Here is a 15,697-nt window from a genome sequence, read left to right on the forward strand (position 1 = left end):
TACCGCTGGGGTGAAACCTTTGTTAAATCCAGATTTATAACCCTTCTCCGTTCATATTGCCTAGTAGTTCTGTAAGCACGAAGCCTGCATTTGTTGCCAGAGAGATAACATTTGGTCAGTGAATTCTCTTGGTCTTTATCTCCTTTCTCTTGAGGTTTGTTAGAAAATAAAGCATTGACTCCCAGTCTCTTTCTTTTTCTCTTTCCCCTCAGAGCCTCTTGCCATGTAACAAGATTGTTAAAGACAAATTGCTAACCATCCTTCTTACACACACACCTCATTAAACCGGGTGCACGATTTTCTTTCATTCTTTTTCCAGGGCTGCCGTAGGAATATAAGCCATTTATAATAACTGCCACTGTTGAGTGTAGCAGTTGGGCTCAGGTGAGAGTGTGTCTAAACTCCTTGTTTGGCAAACGGCTTTCTTTCAGGTAAAAGTCATTTAGTTCTGTTCCTCAGATGAATGACTGGCATATCAGTAGGCCTAGGTCACCTAGGGTTCATGTTGGTTTTTAATGAATTCTACTGAAATACTGGGAACTACATGACAGACTTCTAAATGGGCACGTTATAGGTGACTATAGTCATCCCCCTCCTCTTCTTCTTCAGCATTACTGAAGAGCTAATGTAAAAGAAGACCTACCCCACCACCACCTCAGCTCATCCAATTATAATCCCAGATTCCCACCAAAAGGGAATGAAAATCATGGAGGAAGTACATATTTGGACAAGGCACTTGCTCAGGAATTGAGAGAGGCTCAGCAAGACCTAGTCCTACTGCTCTCCTAGGTTGTAGTCTGTGACCCCCAGTTTCCCCCATATGAAATGGAAATAAAACTCTACCATTTGGAGAATCCTAAAATCATTCCAAATAATATTTTGCCTGAAAGTGATTTGGAATATATAAAGCAGAAAACATGTGTAAGGTATGTTATCCACATGTTAGTGGGCTGTCATATAGTTTGGCAAATAGCCTTTTCAATGCAACTTGAAGGGGCTTACTGGGAATCAAATACAAAAAAAATAAGAAGGGAACGAATCCGGGTAGCTGCGTGCTTGCTGGGATTCTCGGGAGCTCCAGAAGCTAGTCCTGAACATCTTGGCCTATAACATTTACTGCCCTCTCAGGAGCTCAGAGCCTAGTAAACGTTGTTGTGTCATCAGGTGAGCAACTTTCCAGGCAGGCCGTGGAACGGAAAGCATTAACTGTGGTTGATGAGAGAGAATAATCACAAAGCCCAAACAAGGTAAAGGCAGTGACCCTGGCTAATGAAACAGCTGTAAGGAGGGATGCAAAGCCTCCCTGTGCTCAGTCCAGTAACCTTGGCCATCCCAAAACAAGCCCCTCACCCAGCACTGATGCCCTCTAACCATGCATCTTAGCTCCATCCTCAGCCCGTGTCCCCATGTTTGAGAATGATTTGAAAGCCCTACCGGAATGAGCTGGTGAGGATGGAGTTAGTCTTGCTGCCTTGGAGCCCAGACACCCACATATTAGCCAAGAGCAGTCCTCCCCCAACCTCATCTCATTTGTCCTCCATGGGATTAGTACTGAAACCATAAATGGGCCTATTCCAACCATGGCCAAGTTCACTCCACTCTTTGGACATCTCTACTATGGTATCCCTAGAGCTTATTAGTGAACCTGACAGAGCCTATCTTACTCCTAGTCTACTTCCCCAGTCTTCAATAGTTCATCAATACATAGTTCTTGTGTCTCCACCATTTGTCTAGGTTTTAGGAACTCACAGCCACTTTTCTGGGCCAATGTGACTCCCTAGGCAGCTGTATAATGGTGGGAAGCCCTGTTCTGAGTCACATATTCTAGGTCCAGTTCTCAAACCCCACCATTTAAAATCTGTGGAACTCTGTACAAGTTCCCTTCCAACATGCATTTTTCTCCCTTGAAAAAGTAGAATAGCGGGGCTGGCACTGTGGTGTAGTGCTTAAAGCTTCCGCCTTTAGTGCTCACATCCCCCGTGGGTGCCGGTTTGAGTCCCAGCTGCTCCACTTCCGATCCAGCTCTATGCTATGGCCTGGGAAAGCAGTAAAAGGTGGCCCAAGTGCTTGGGTCCCTGTACCCACCAAAGATCAAGAGGAGGCTTCTAGCTCCTGGCTTTGGATCGGCACAGCTCCAGCCATTGTGGCCATCTAAGGAGTGAACCAGTGGATGGAAGACCCCTCGCTCTCTCCCTCTGCCTCTGCTCTCTGAATTTCTACCTTTCAAATAAATAAATAAATCTTTAAAAATAAAGTATCTTGCATAAGATAATGTATAATACAGAAAAATTATAAAAAAGTCAAATAGCAGTACCTGTTAACAGAGTTATCCTCAGAATTGAGTATGTATGAAAACTATAAGATGCTGCAAAACATTAGATGCTTTTTCTTCAGTTGTCCAAAAGTAAAAGATGTAAAGCTTATATTGTCGGAATCTAGGCTCTCGGTAATGATTTGTTAAATGAATATATGAATGAATGCAACCTACACTTCAATTTTCTTGTTTAAACAGGGTCCATAAGTCAGATGAAATATATACATTAATCTTCAATCTAGTGTCATAAAAGTGACCTAAAGGTTTTAATAAACAATGTCTTATATACTTTTAACAACTGTCTCTCTAAAACCCACGGCCAGCAAATAGCTATTGTATTGTATACCCCAGCACTTTGGGGAACCTTTTTATGAAAACTATCTCTTCATCAATCTTGCTGGGTCCTCCTGTGGTTGGTGAGGCCCACAGCCAAAGGAAGAAGTCGGGGTTGTGAATCGTGGATTGCAATAAACTCAAGTAACAGATGGAATCAGCCAAAGAAGTGGCCAGTAAAGGAATGCCAAGTGGCAAGCCAAGGCAAAGAGGAAACTTCACCACTAAGAGAGTACCAGAATGAGAGACAACAGACAGAGGTGGGGTCACGTGACTGTGTGGGGTTGAGGCAGAACACAGGGTAACAGGGTACCAGTTTCACAGGCCATGGAGTGAGGCCAAATCACATCAGCCTCAATGTGATGCTTCTGAAGGCCTTCCTTCTGCTTTTCCTCAGAGCTTAAATTGCCAGCCATCTCACATCAACACTCTGTTCTTCAACCTGTACAATGTTCAACTCACCCTCTTAAGGTCTGTTCTGCTCAGTCTCCCTTTTGCAACAGAATTTCCAATGTCCTGGCTACTTATACACATTCTACTCATCTTAACATGATCACCAACAACCTTGTCTCCATCCTGCCCCAGTCCTCTGTCTTCTGCTCCACGCACTTGTTCCCCCAAACAACTGACCCTTTCCCATTTCCATGCTTTTCTACACCATGCCTTCTATATAGAAAGCCATTGACCTTCTCTCTACCTTACCAGAATCCACAGTTTTTCAAGACTGTCCAAGAAACAGAGTGAAAGTGGTAAAAATGCAGTTCATCAAGGACTGTTGCAACATGGGGAAAGAGACCTCAGCATAGATCTGGGCTCAAGTCAGAACACAACACGGCCAGCTGGAAAGTTATAGCCACACAGCAGGGTGGGGGATGGTGGATGGAAAATTCCTAAAGAGGAAACCTAAGGATAAAGGGGGATTCTGGCTCAGCTGATCTAACAGGATTGCTGAAGGCTGGTCAGGGCCATCAGACATAACCTGAGCAGTGGTAGACATTGAGGCACCCAATGGGGGATGCTGGTTAAACCAATTTAACAGAGATCTTGTTGAAACTAGATTTTACAAGGAAGTACAAAGATGTCTAGGAGCAGTTTCAGGAGCCTGACAACAGCTTGATCAAGCAAAGAATCCTTGTCAAAACCTATGAAAATCCCTCTTCCCCATGAAGCATCCCATGATTGCCAAGCTTGCAGTGGCTGACTCTCCTCTGAAACACCACACCCCAGCTCTCTCATTATTCATTTGGGATGAATGTCTCTTGTAGGATGATGGTGCACAGTTATCTTTTATCATTTCTGTTATTTAGTTCTCAGTCTGCTTTCTATGTTAGTGAAAAGAATCTTATCACATTATGTTTTTTGTATCCCAAAAGTACCTGAGATGATATTTCAATCATAGCAACCCTTACTAAATAGCAATTAATTCCTCTATTGAAACTGTTGACTTTACACTTCCTCTGTCCTAGGAAAGGTCACTCTAAGGCAAGAAACACAACAGCAGTGGGGCTAAGCATGTTCTTGAGTCAGACTACCAGCATCAGAATCCTGGTGGTGCTACTTACCACCTGTGTGTTCCAGAAAATTACTTAACCCATCCAGGCCTAAACCCTGTATGTAGAACTGTTAATCGTCCTAAATAAATTAGTCAGTAAAAAGGTACTTAGATCTTTACCTAAATGTAAACACTTATTAATAGATGACTATTATTATAAGTCAAAATGTACTATGAACTGAAAAAAGCTATAAAAATGTGAATAATTAAATTTGTATCTCTTTGAATGTTTGAATTAACTCAAAATGCTTTTCCTGTATATGGACAAATGATGTATTTCTTGAGAGTCATTAAACATATTTTGGTTGTCTGTCCAGTGTTCAAGGTTAAGTTTAGCAGTCTCAGAATCTATAGAAGAACTGAAGTCCTGTGGTTCAACAAAAGGAGAGAGAAGAAATCCCCCTCCCACCATCCTTCAACAGTTCTCACTCCTGAAAATGGGGTTTGATTATTTTTAATAGTGAAAATGTTGCCATAGACCATTCAAAATCGATTTATTAAAATTGACAGATTATCCAATCCTTCGCCATAAAAGAATGCACCCACACGCTCGGCAAGCTTTTCTCCAAGAAACCTGGGGTTGCAAATGCCTTCCTAGAATGCTATCAATTTAAATGATTGAAAAAAACAACACATAATAAGTGACAGATTTTTCAAATCAGATAAAGATGGGAACCAGATTATCTGTCTGGGGGTGATAGATTGCCGCAATAATAAATTCACTTGAAGACACTGGATCAATTTTTAATCAAGCCAAGAATTATTATTGCAGAAAGATAAAATGACCCATGAGAAGATGCCTTAATTTTCCACCAATCAAATTATAGCCTTTCTAAATAAGATGTAATGAGATCCATAGAATATCCAGGTTACACATCCCACCTAATTACCCATGTTCCCTGTCATGTAGTGATATACTAGTGGTAAACTGACCTCTGAATTTGCCCAGATGAAAAGGTAATTAGTTTTTCCACCAGGCTGTAGTGAAAATAACAGCAGTGACACATGTCATCTCCTTCCACCAAGTCACAGTCTCTGAGGTGTTTGTTCTTAAAATATACAGGATATGACCTACTGGGTAATAAACTACACAGTCATTAAGTAAAGCTTGTGTCTGACAGAAAAACAGCCGCCATCTCTAAGTTGAGAAAAAAGGGCCTGGAGGGAAAGCAAATCAGTCTACACTTGACCTTAAACTTCATCAGCAGGGACTGATGTCCCTCCCTTCCCTCCCCCAGGAACCACTGAGCAGGAAATGGAGCTTGTAATTACTGACCATTGTGAAGACCCTCAAGACAGGCTGGGGCTGGGCGCTCCCACTGCCCCGGTTGTTCCCATCCATCCTTTCAAGCTGAAACTGCTCCTATTTGGGATCTCTCCCAAGTCTGCTTCCTTTACTCATTCTTACTAGCCGTGTTTGGAAAAGTATCAGTGGAAATCTAGGTATACAAATCCCACTGCACCTTTTTCCATTGATGCAGTCATTCAACACCCACCCACTGTTATGGGCACACATTCTCCCTTTTCCTTTCTCCAAGGCTTCAGACAGACAACCCTCCCAGCTTGGAACATGCATCTCCATCAAACCAACTTGTTCCTCATCCCTGTCATGGAGCACATAACCAAACTCTTCCAGCATAAGGATTTCATAAGTCCACTGGACATTAACTCCGTTTATCACTTCCTTCCACCTATTGTTAATTTCAGACCAAAGTTTGCGTGTGCCTGTAAAAAGACTGTTAGTAAACTGCTGACCCAGGGTTATGTATAGGGTTCCCTGGTTAATGGTAATCAGCTGTTGATTTGAAAACATCTCTAATTTAATTCTGTTATTAAACCCTTTGAAGGGGGCTGGTGCCACGGCTCACTTGGTTAATCCTCCGTCTGAGGCGCTGGCATCCCATATGGCTGCCGGATTCTGTCGTGGTTGCTCCTCTTCCAGTCCAGCTCTCTGCTGTGGCCCGGGAGTTCAGTGGAGGATGGCCCAAGTGCTTGGGCCCCTGTACCCGCATGGGAGACCAGGAGGAAGCACCTGGCTCCTGCCTTCGGATCAGCGCAGCGCCGGCCATAGCGGCCATTTAAGGGGGTGAACCAACAGAAGGAAGACCTTTCTCTCTCTCTTTCTCTCACTGTCCATAACTCTACCTGTCAAAAAAAAAAAAACCTTTGAAGAACTGCTTGTATTGCCCCAAGTGTGTGTGACTTACAAAGATCCTGCATTTTCACAGTTTCCCATCCAATAATTACAAAAAGGCACAGCATCTTTTAAGCCAATGAACATGGAGCTTTCATGAGCAGGCTTATCATCCAGACTCAACAAATGAATTTCCTACAAAATTCTGCCCCAGAAAATAATAATGCTTGGCCAAGTTTCTGTTTTTTTAATCACTACATATTTATTTACTTCATTTTGGTAATGTGTGATCCTTCAAATTGGGGTATGCTCACAATAAGGGAAATATAATGTTTAAAGTACTTTATTACTCAAATATAACACCAGATATTTTGTTAAACTGCAGAGCCCAACATTGTTAACCCTAAAATTTATTTAATAATAAATTTATTATTTAACAGATGTTAGTTGTTTCATTATTCTTGTTATGTAGTATATTATATACATTATGAACAGAATATTTGTGTTCTCTCAAAAATTCATATAATGAGCCATAGCACCCAATGTGCTAATGCAGAGATGTGGCATTTGGGGAGGTAAGTAGGTTTATGAGTTCCTAAGAGTGGAGCTTCATGATGGTTTTGATGCCTCTGTAAGAAGAGACACTGGAGCCTACCTTCCTTTCTTTCCTTCCCTCCCCCCTCCACATACTCCCTATTTCCCTCCCTCCCCCTCCTATGTAAGGATACAACAAGAAGGTGGCCAACTGTAAGAAAGAACAAAATCTGCCAGCACCTGGATCTTGGGGCTTCCCAGACTCCAAAACCATGAGAAGCAAACATTTGTTGTTTAAGTCACCCAGTCTATATTTTATCATAGCAGCTGAAGTTGACTAAGACAATAAACATTCATTTTATGAAGATTAATATATAATATATAAAATAATGTCAGCTAACACTCTTTCAGGCACTCTGTTAGCAGTTCTATATTCATTGTCTCAACCCAGCAGCTCACTCAAGAGGTCATTCCTTTATTCTAATTTTACACATGAAAAAAATCAAGGCTTGATGGGGAGAACTAATTTGCATAAGGTCCCACCAGCGATGAGAACCCAAGCAATCTGTCTATACATTTAACCACTAAAACACAAAGTGAGCTTTCCAGGAAATGGGGCAAGTTCATCTTCAGTTAGTCTTTAAGTAGGATTAAAATTCCTGGACAACAACCACTGCTATGATGTCTCACTAATGATTTTTTTCTCTCACTTTTATGATATCTTGGCTTTGGATGTTACTGCCTGCTCTGAGCACTCCATCTTAGAAATAATTGGCTCAAGCACAAAGAGAGTTACCCTCAGTTTAATGAATTCCAGCAATTCATCCTTTTGTACCCCCTTCCTAATTTATTAATAACAGTTACAACAAAATTGGCATGCTGTATAAATTCTTACATCTTCTCTTTACCTTGAAATATCATGCTCTGTGGTCTTAAAAGGTGATTCATTAAGATTTACAGTTTATTACCAGTAACATAGCTATAGCCAATTGACCATAAAGTCCAACTATTTTTAAGTAACTCAAAATGCCTATTGTAATAAATGCAATATTTTTTGACTATGTCTTTGGAATATTAATATTTTCAAATATAGTTTTGCATTTTTGCAGTTGAGCAAACTGATACTTACACACTGATTGAAGATAGATGTTTTTCTTTATAGTATATTTTTTAAGATTTATTTATTTATTTGGAAAGGCAGAATTAGAGAAAGAGGCAGAGACAGAGATCCTCCATCCACTGGTTCACTCCCCAGAAAACCACAAGGGCTGGAGCTGGGCCAATCTGAAGCCATAGGCAAGTTTCTTCCAAGTCTCTGATGTGGGTGCAGGGGCCCAAAAACTTGGGCCATCCTCTGCTGCTTTCCCGGGTGCATCAGCAGGCAGCTGGACTGGAAGTGGAACAGCCGTGACTCAAACTAGCACCCATATGGGATGCTGGTGTCACAGATGATCTACCACACCACAGCGTCTGTCCCTATAGTATGTTCTTAAGAATGAAATCAGATAACTACTGAAATACAGATCATTGAACCTAGACTTATATTACTTGTCTGTATTAATATATGAATATCTGCAAGTAATTGAAGGATTCAACAGAAAATATTTTTACAAATCTTCTATTACTGAATAGTACTTACTGCTTTGTATTCTTTATTTTTTTTTTATTTGTATGAAGAACAATGAGAGTGAGAGAGAAACAAATAAAACTCTTCCATCCACTAATTCACTCCTCAAATGTCTACAGCAGCCAAGGCTGGGCCCGGCTGAAACCAAGAGCCTAGAATTCAATATAAGTCTCCCAAGCTGATGGCAGGGATTGAAATACTTGAGCCATCATCAGTTGTCTCCCACATCACACATTAGCAAGAAGCTGGAATTGGAAGCAGATCCAGGACTCAACACCAGGCACTCTGATCTGACATGTAAGTGTCCCAAGAAATGTCAACCTCTCTTTTATTCAAGAAAGCAAAGTAAGATTTTAGCCTTTCATCAAAAATATGAAAGTATAAGGCATTCAAATTTGGATGAGGAAGGATAATAAATTTAGTTTTGAATAAGATGAATTTGAGATGCCTTTGAGAGAATAAAGCAGATCCAGTAGATGGTCAGATATAAAGATCGGGGCCAAGATCAGAGGCTGCGGTGGAAGAGGTTTAGGAGCCTCTGGATTACAAGTGCAAGTTGAATGGATAAGAAGTGGAGAACACGAGAAGACCTGAGGAGAAGGAGAAAGAGAAGGCAGAAGATGACTATCTTTCCCAATCCCTTGAATTACACTGATTCTTAAACTGCCTGCTCCTGGAATCTGTTAAGCTGATTTCCTTGTACCTGCCTTGCTGGGTAGACTATTCTAACCACTCATGGGAGTGCAGTTTCTTGACCTCCTCAAAGCATCTTCTCTTTATAAACATATTTCAAGTGTGTTCTGGGAGGCCTGAGGAACTTCAAGCTCATATTTGAGCAGCCCCTCTTCCCTTCCTTCTTCTTTCTTTCCTTCCTCTCTTTTTCTTTCAATAGATATTTCTGAGTACTAATCATTGGCCAGGCATGGCTCCATGCACTAGAAGCAGTGAACCTGAAAGCATATTCCTACAACCTATATTCATATGTTATATTTAAGAAAAATGAGCTCCCATGGTTTTTGTATTTTTTATTTTGCTTTATTAGAAAAACAGTATCAGAACTGTTGAAGACGCTAGAACTTGCTCTCCCAAGGGGAAACTGAAGAGCACCATATGGTTTCTAAAGGTGTAGATGTTCTTTGCAAGTAACTGAGTAATAAGGCATGGATAAACATGAAGAGTGCTATTAAAGGAAGACACAATAGAGTTTACAGCAAGCTCAGTTCTAAAATCTATACTGACACACCACCAATCATGTCTTCCAATGTGGCACTTCATTCATGTGAGATTCCATAGACCAAACCTATATCACTTTATCCTGTTTCCCCACTCAGTGGTTTGAAATGTGCCAGCTTGGTGGCAATTCCCATGGACTATTGTTTCAGGATGCCTCCTGTGATGCCACTACTTGTTAGTGGAAAGTTCACAGATAATAAGAAAACAGGGTTGGCTCCCTTAGAAGAAACTGGGCCTCCAAATAATATTTTAAAATATCCCCTTCATTTCCAAGAAGGCAAGAAAAATTATATTTAATTAAATGTTTAATGTTTATTTTAGCTAGAATATTAGTTTTAGGTCAAATTTATGATGCACTAGATTTGTACCAGACGTTATAGCTCATTGAGATTTCTTGTATAATCAATGTATATAGTATATTTGAGCCCATTTATATGACAGAGCATAATTTTATTCTTTAAAATTATTACAAAGGTTTATAGCTATTGCATCTTTACTTTTACAACATATTTTTGTCACATCTATGGTTTATTTAATGGTAAGTCCTTGGTCAGGACTGCAACACCCAATTATGACATTGTTCTTATGGGAAAAGTGACTATTTTATGATAGAGTTTCCAGGAATGGTTTGTGATTAAAGGCAGAAACTAACTGAGCTTCAAAAGGAAATTTGTGAATGTTTTGTCTGTGTGTATATGCATGTGTTTTGCATGTATGAAACCCCTTTTCCAGCCAAAACATGCCACCAGGCACCCTCTTGATTACTCAGGCTTTGACAGACACTTGAACTCTTCTGAGATCTTTTGTACCATTCATACAGATGTAGTGATGCAGAGAGAAACTCTACATGGGATTATCCACATGTCCATTACATACCTCAAGAACAAAAGCCACTTTGTCTCTCAGTTACAATTTCTTCCCTTGCAGGTAGCAGGAAATATCAGTAGTTTCAAAAACTCTGTGACTTCTGTCATCTTAATGAGTGAATGTGTTCAGCTGCTTTCTGTGAGATAGACTTGAGGAAGAGCAATGGCACAATGACACAGAGAACCCACCAGAAAAGTCCATAACACCAAAGTTCGAACTAGTGACTTCAGTGTGACTCTGGTATCCCTTGATACTCCTACTTCCTAATTATAAGTTTATCAGGGGCCTATGTTGTAGCACAGCAGGTTAAGCCGCCTCCTACAATGCTGGCATCTCATTATGGCACACTAATTCAATTCCTGGTTCTACCACTTCTTATCCAGCTCCCTGCCAATCAGCCTGCGAAAGCAGAAGATGGTCCAAGTATCTGGGCCCCTGCCACCCACATGGAGTTCTAGGCTCCTGGATTTGGCCTTGCCCAGCCCCAACTTTTGTAGCCATTTAGGGAATAAACTAGCAGATGGAAGAGCTCTGTCTCTATCAATCTTTCAAATAAATAAATCTTTTTACAAAGTTTCTTTTTTTATATTTATATTTTATTTTATTTAATGAATATAAATTTCCAAAGTACAGCTTATGGATTACAATAGCTTCCCTCCCCATAACTTCCCTCCCACCCACAACCCTCCCCTCTCCCAGTCCCTCTCCCCTTCCATTCACATCAAGATTAATTTTCAATTATCTTTATATACAGAAGATCAATTTAGCATATATTAAGTAAAGATTTCAACAGTTTGCACCAATACAGAAACACAAAGTGTAAAATACTATTTGAGTACTAGTTATAGCATTAATTAAACACCTAAGAGTAATTGTGTATTAATTACAGAGTTCAACCAATAGTTTTAAGTAGAACATAAAAAATACTAAAAGGGTAAAGTATTAAGTTCTTTTTTTTTCTGTTTCTTTTTGTTTGTTTGTTATATAGTTTTTTTTTAATAAAATTTACAAAGTGCAGCTTTGTATTGTTGTGGCTCCTCCCCCAACCTCCCTTCCTCCCGTGGCCCTCCCCTCTCCCACTCCCTCTCCCATCCCGCCCTTCATCGAGTTTCATTTTCAATTACCTTCAGATACTGAAGATCAACTTAGTATATACTAAGCAAGGATTTCAACAGGCTGCACTCACACAACCACATAAGGTATAGGGTATTGTTCGACCACTAGAGTTGTTTTTAAGTTTCATAGTAGAACACATTAAGGACAGAGATTCTACGTGGGGAGCATGTACCCAGTGACTCCCGTTGTTGATTTAACAATTGGCACTCTTATTTATGATGTCAGCAATCACTGGAGACTCTTGCAAACTCTTACAAAGTTTCTTATCTTCTGCACATGTGTTCAGTATCTTTAAAAGGATACCCTGAAGGATACTATTTGATAACACCTAGAAAAACACATACATAGGCATTTTTGAAATGAAACATACTCTTCATTTTAAAAAAGTAATTTTCAAAAAAAAACAAATGAATGAATGAATGAATGAACAAATGAATGAAAAGCTGAAGGTGTCCTCAAAGGTTAGAAAAACCAACAGAGGGGCTGACACTGTGGTATAGTAGTGTAGCCTGCCTCCTGCAATGCAGTCATCCCACATCACAGTGTAGGCTCAAGTCTTGGCTGCTCTGCTTTCAATCCAGCTCTCTGCTAACACAACTGGGAACGCAACAGAAAATGGTCCAAGGACTTGGGCCCTTGCCACCCACATGGGAGACCTGGAGGGAGTTCTAGGCTCCTGGCTTTGGTCTGGCCCAGCCCCAGCTGTTACAGCCAATGGGGGAATGACAGCAGATAGAAGATCTTTCTATCTCTCCCTCCCTATGTATCTGTGTGTGGGGGTCATCCTGCCTTTCAAATAAATTTTTAAAAATCTCTAGGGGAAAAAATGTGTAATAGGGCAGAAGGTATAAAAAATTTCTGATCAACCTCCAAAAATCAATTCATTTGAAATATCCGAACATGATTACACCACAAAACTATATAAACTCACATACAACTCATCCTTCTTCACCCCAAATTTCAGAAATTTCAATTTAGTAGCATTACTGATTGCTCAAGTCATAGGACAGCCTTTGATCTGTGGAGCAGCAGTGATAATGTCAGCAAATGTGCTTGGAAGTAAGGGGCGGAAAGACCCCTGCCCAACTATGGAACAAGGACAATGTAAGATTTTTCAGGCTGGCTCAGAACACTGGTATGAAAGGTGAAGAATTATATTGTTCAGGGAGAATGGCCAGTGGCCTGTATTTCAGTTAGGATTCAACTGTGGCCAACAGAAACCACTCTAGCTAGTTTCAGTACAATGTGATTTATTGCTAGGCATTAAGTGGCTTAAAACACCTATGCAGAGCTTCCAGGAATGAGTCCCAGTGTGCTGTCACAGTGGAGGAAACCTGTCACCACCATGTAGGAAGTCCTGAGTGTGGGACACAGCAACTCTGACCTAATCTAGACCAGCAAAGAGGACGCCTCAAGCCCTGCCTCTTGTTCTATCCTACTCAGCTCCAAAACTTAGCCTTGCACACAGGCAACAGCCATACAGTACACAGAAACCAAGCTTCAAGGCAGCTCTTTCCAGCAGTTTTGTTCCCACAGCATCTACAACACAGGAGGTTGGAATGATTTTAAGATCACAGAGGGAAGTTTGTAGTCCACACTGGGTATTAGAATCAACAGAGGAGCAAGGAGGGCTGGGCACAAGGATAGGATCCTAAAGAGAGTAAAATCTGGCTGCCAAAGGTGGCTTAGGCCAAGTAGAAAAAAAAATCAAAGACAGGAACTTACATTGGAAGCCAGGAGTCAAGCTTGGAGGGTGTGTGGTAGAGTCCATGTTCTTTCCAGAAATGACACGGCCTACCAGCAGGATTGCGGTCCAGTATCGTTTGCTTATTTGTTTATGGATTCAAACATGCATCTGGGAGCTTCCTGATGAGATGCTCTCATACATCCTTTCAGCAGCCAAGACTCCTGCAGCTGACACTGGATGGAAAAGATGGTCTTAACTGAGACCCTGGCCAGGGACTTGTTACATTCCAGTCACGATTACCTTTAACCCTTTACAATCTGCCCTCCCTATAGGACAACCTGCTGTGGCATTCGGGATGCAGCCAGGGCTTGGCAGGTGGCAGCAGCCCTACTGAAGAGGAGATGAGAAATCGTCTACTGAAGCAACCACCTGCCACTCTGCAAGGTCGGCTGCAGCTGGCATTGCCTCAGGCTTCTCAGCAGGGTTTTACCTGCTGGACATTGAAAGGGGCTGCCAGCCCCTAGACCTTCACAAATGAAATACAGAGCCTCCCTCACACACACGTGTGTCTGGCCTTTACAGGCCAATGTCTTCGCAACCACTCTCAATAAAACCTCACTTATCTGGGTTCGGGGAGAAGGCCTCATCCATCAGTGCACCCAGTGTTCCCTGAGGCCAGTTCTACTCTTGCATTCCAGGGGCATGCCTGACATTAAAGCAATGCTGTTATTCAAGTCCCTACACATGTACATGTGTACTACAACCTTGGGAGAGATACAAAAATAACATAAGGGTTCCTATTTAAAGATGAGAGAACTAGGATTCAATGTAGATGATGATTCTGCCCAAGATAAAGAAGTTGATCCGAGCCCAGACACCAGGCCTGCTAATTACAATTCAGGAGTGATAAATCACAAATCCAAGGGCAAGCTTCTACTTGTTAGAGCCAGATCCTAGAAGCAAATGAGAGGATTTGGAGGCCCCAACACTGAGCAGAAACAGGTTCTCAGAAGCCGGAGCACCAAGCAGCAGGTGTTTGGCACAATAGCTATGGTGTGCTTACAACACCTGTATTCCATATCAGAGTGCCTGGGTCTGAGTCCCAACTCCACCTCCAATACCAGCTTCCTGCTAATACATACTCTGGGAGGCAGTAGGTGATGGCCCAAGAACTTTGGTCCCTGCCACCCACATAGGAGACCTGGACTGAGTTCTCAGTTCCTGGCTTCAGCATGATCAAGCCCCAGCTGTTGCCTGTTACAGGCATTTGAAGTGAACCACCAGAAAGATGAGATCACTCTCATTCTCTATCTCTCCCTCCCTCCATCCATCTCTCCTCTCTACCTTTCAGATAAGTATAAATAAATAAATTCTAACAAAATAAGTCAGAGCACTGAGCCAACCCAGGAAAAAATGAAATGTTTCATTGCAAAGAAGCCTCTTGAAGGTACATCAACTTATCCAAGGTCACAAAGGGGCAAAATAATTTCACATAATTCTGAAAACAATTTCAGAACTGAATTGAAATAAGCGGGGAAGAAAGGAACACAGGAAATTCTAATGCCCATCTCCAGTTTTTTGTGCTTCCTCCTTACTGAAGTCTGATTGACATTAAGGCCTCCTCTCATAGCTCTTTCCAAAGTAGACTTTCAAGTTAATGTTAACCTTGTTTCCAGAATCCCCTTACTCGCCCATAAGATAATTGAAAACACCTTTGTATAAGACTTATATGATGGAAGTAGGTAAAACAGGAAACTCATTGCCCTCAAACCCACCACAGTCACAGTACCATTTGTAGCCCAGGGAAACTAGCAGCCTACAGATAGAAAGATGAGAAAACGAAGGAGAACCAAATATTTTTAAGCTTTAAGAAACAAGTTATTGTTTCTTTTTAACTTTTATTTAATAAATGTAAATTTCCAAAGTACAGTTTATGGATTACAATGGCTTCCCCCCCCATAACTTCCCTCCCACCCGCAACCCTCCTATCTCCTGCTCCCTCTCCCATTCCATTCACATCAAGATTCATTTTCAATTATCTTTATATACAGAAGATCAATTTAGCATATATTAAGTAAAGATTTCAACAGTTTGCACCCACGCAAAAACACAAAGTGTAAAATACTGTTTGAGTACTAGTTATAGCATTAATTCACAATGTACAACACATTAAGGTCAGAGATCCTACATGAGGAAGAAGTGCACAGTGACTCCTGTTGTTGACTTAACAATTTGACACTCTTGTTTAAGGCATCAGCAATCTCCCCAGGCTCTTGTCATGAGTTGCCAAGTCTATGGAG

This window comes from Oryctolagus cuniculus, chromosome 2 (assembly GCF_964237555.1).
Source record: "Oryctolagus cuniculus chromosome 2, mOryCun1.1, whole genome shotgun sequence".
In the NCBI taxonomy this organism is placed as follows: domain Eukaryota; kingdom Metazoa; phylum Chordata; class Mammalia; order Lagomorpha; family Leporidae; genus Oryctolagus; species Oryctolagus cuniculus.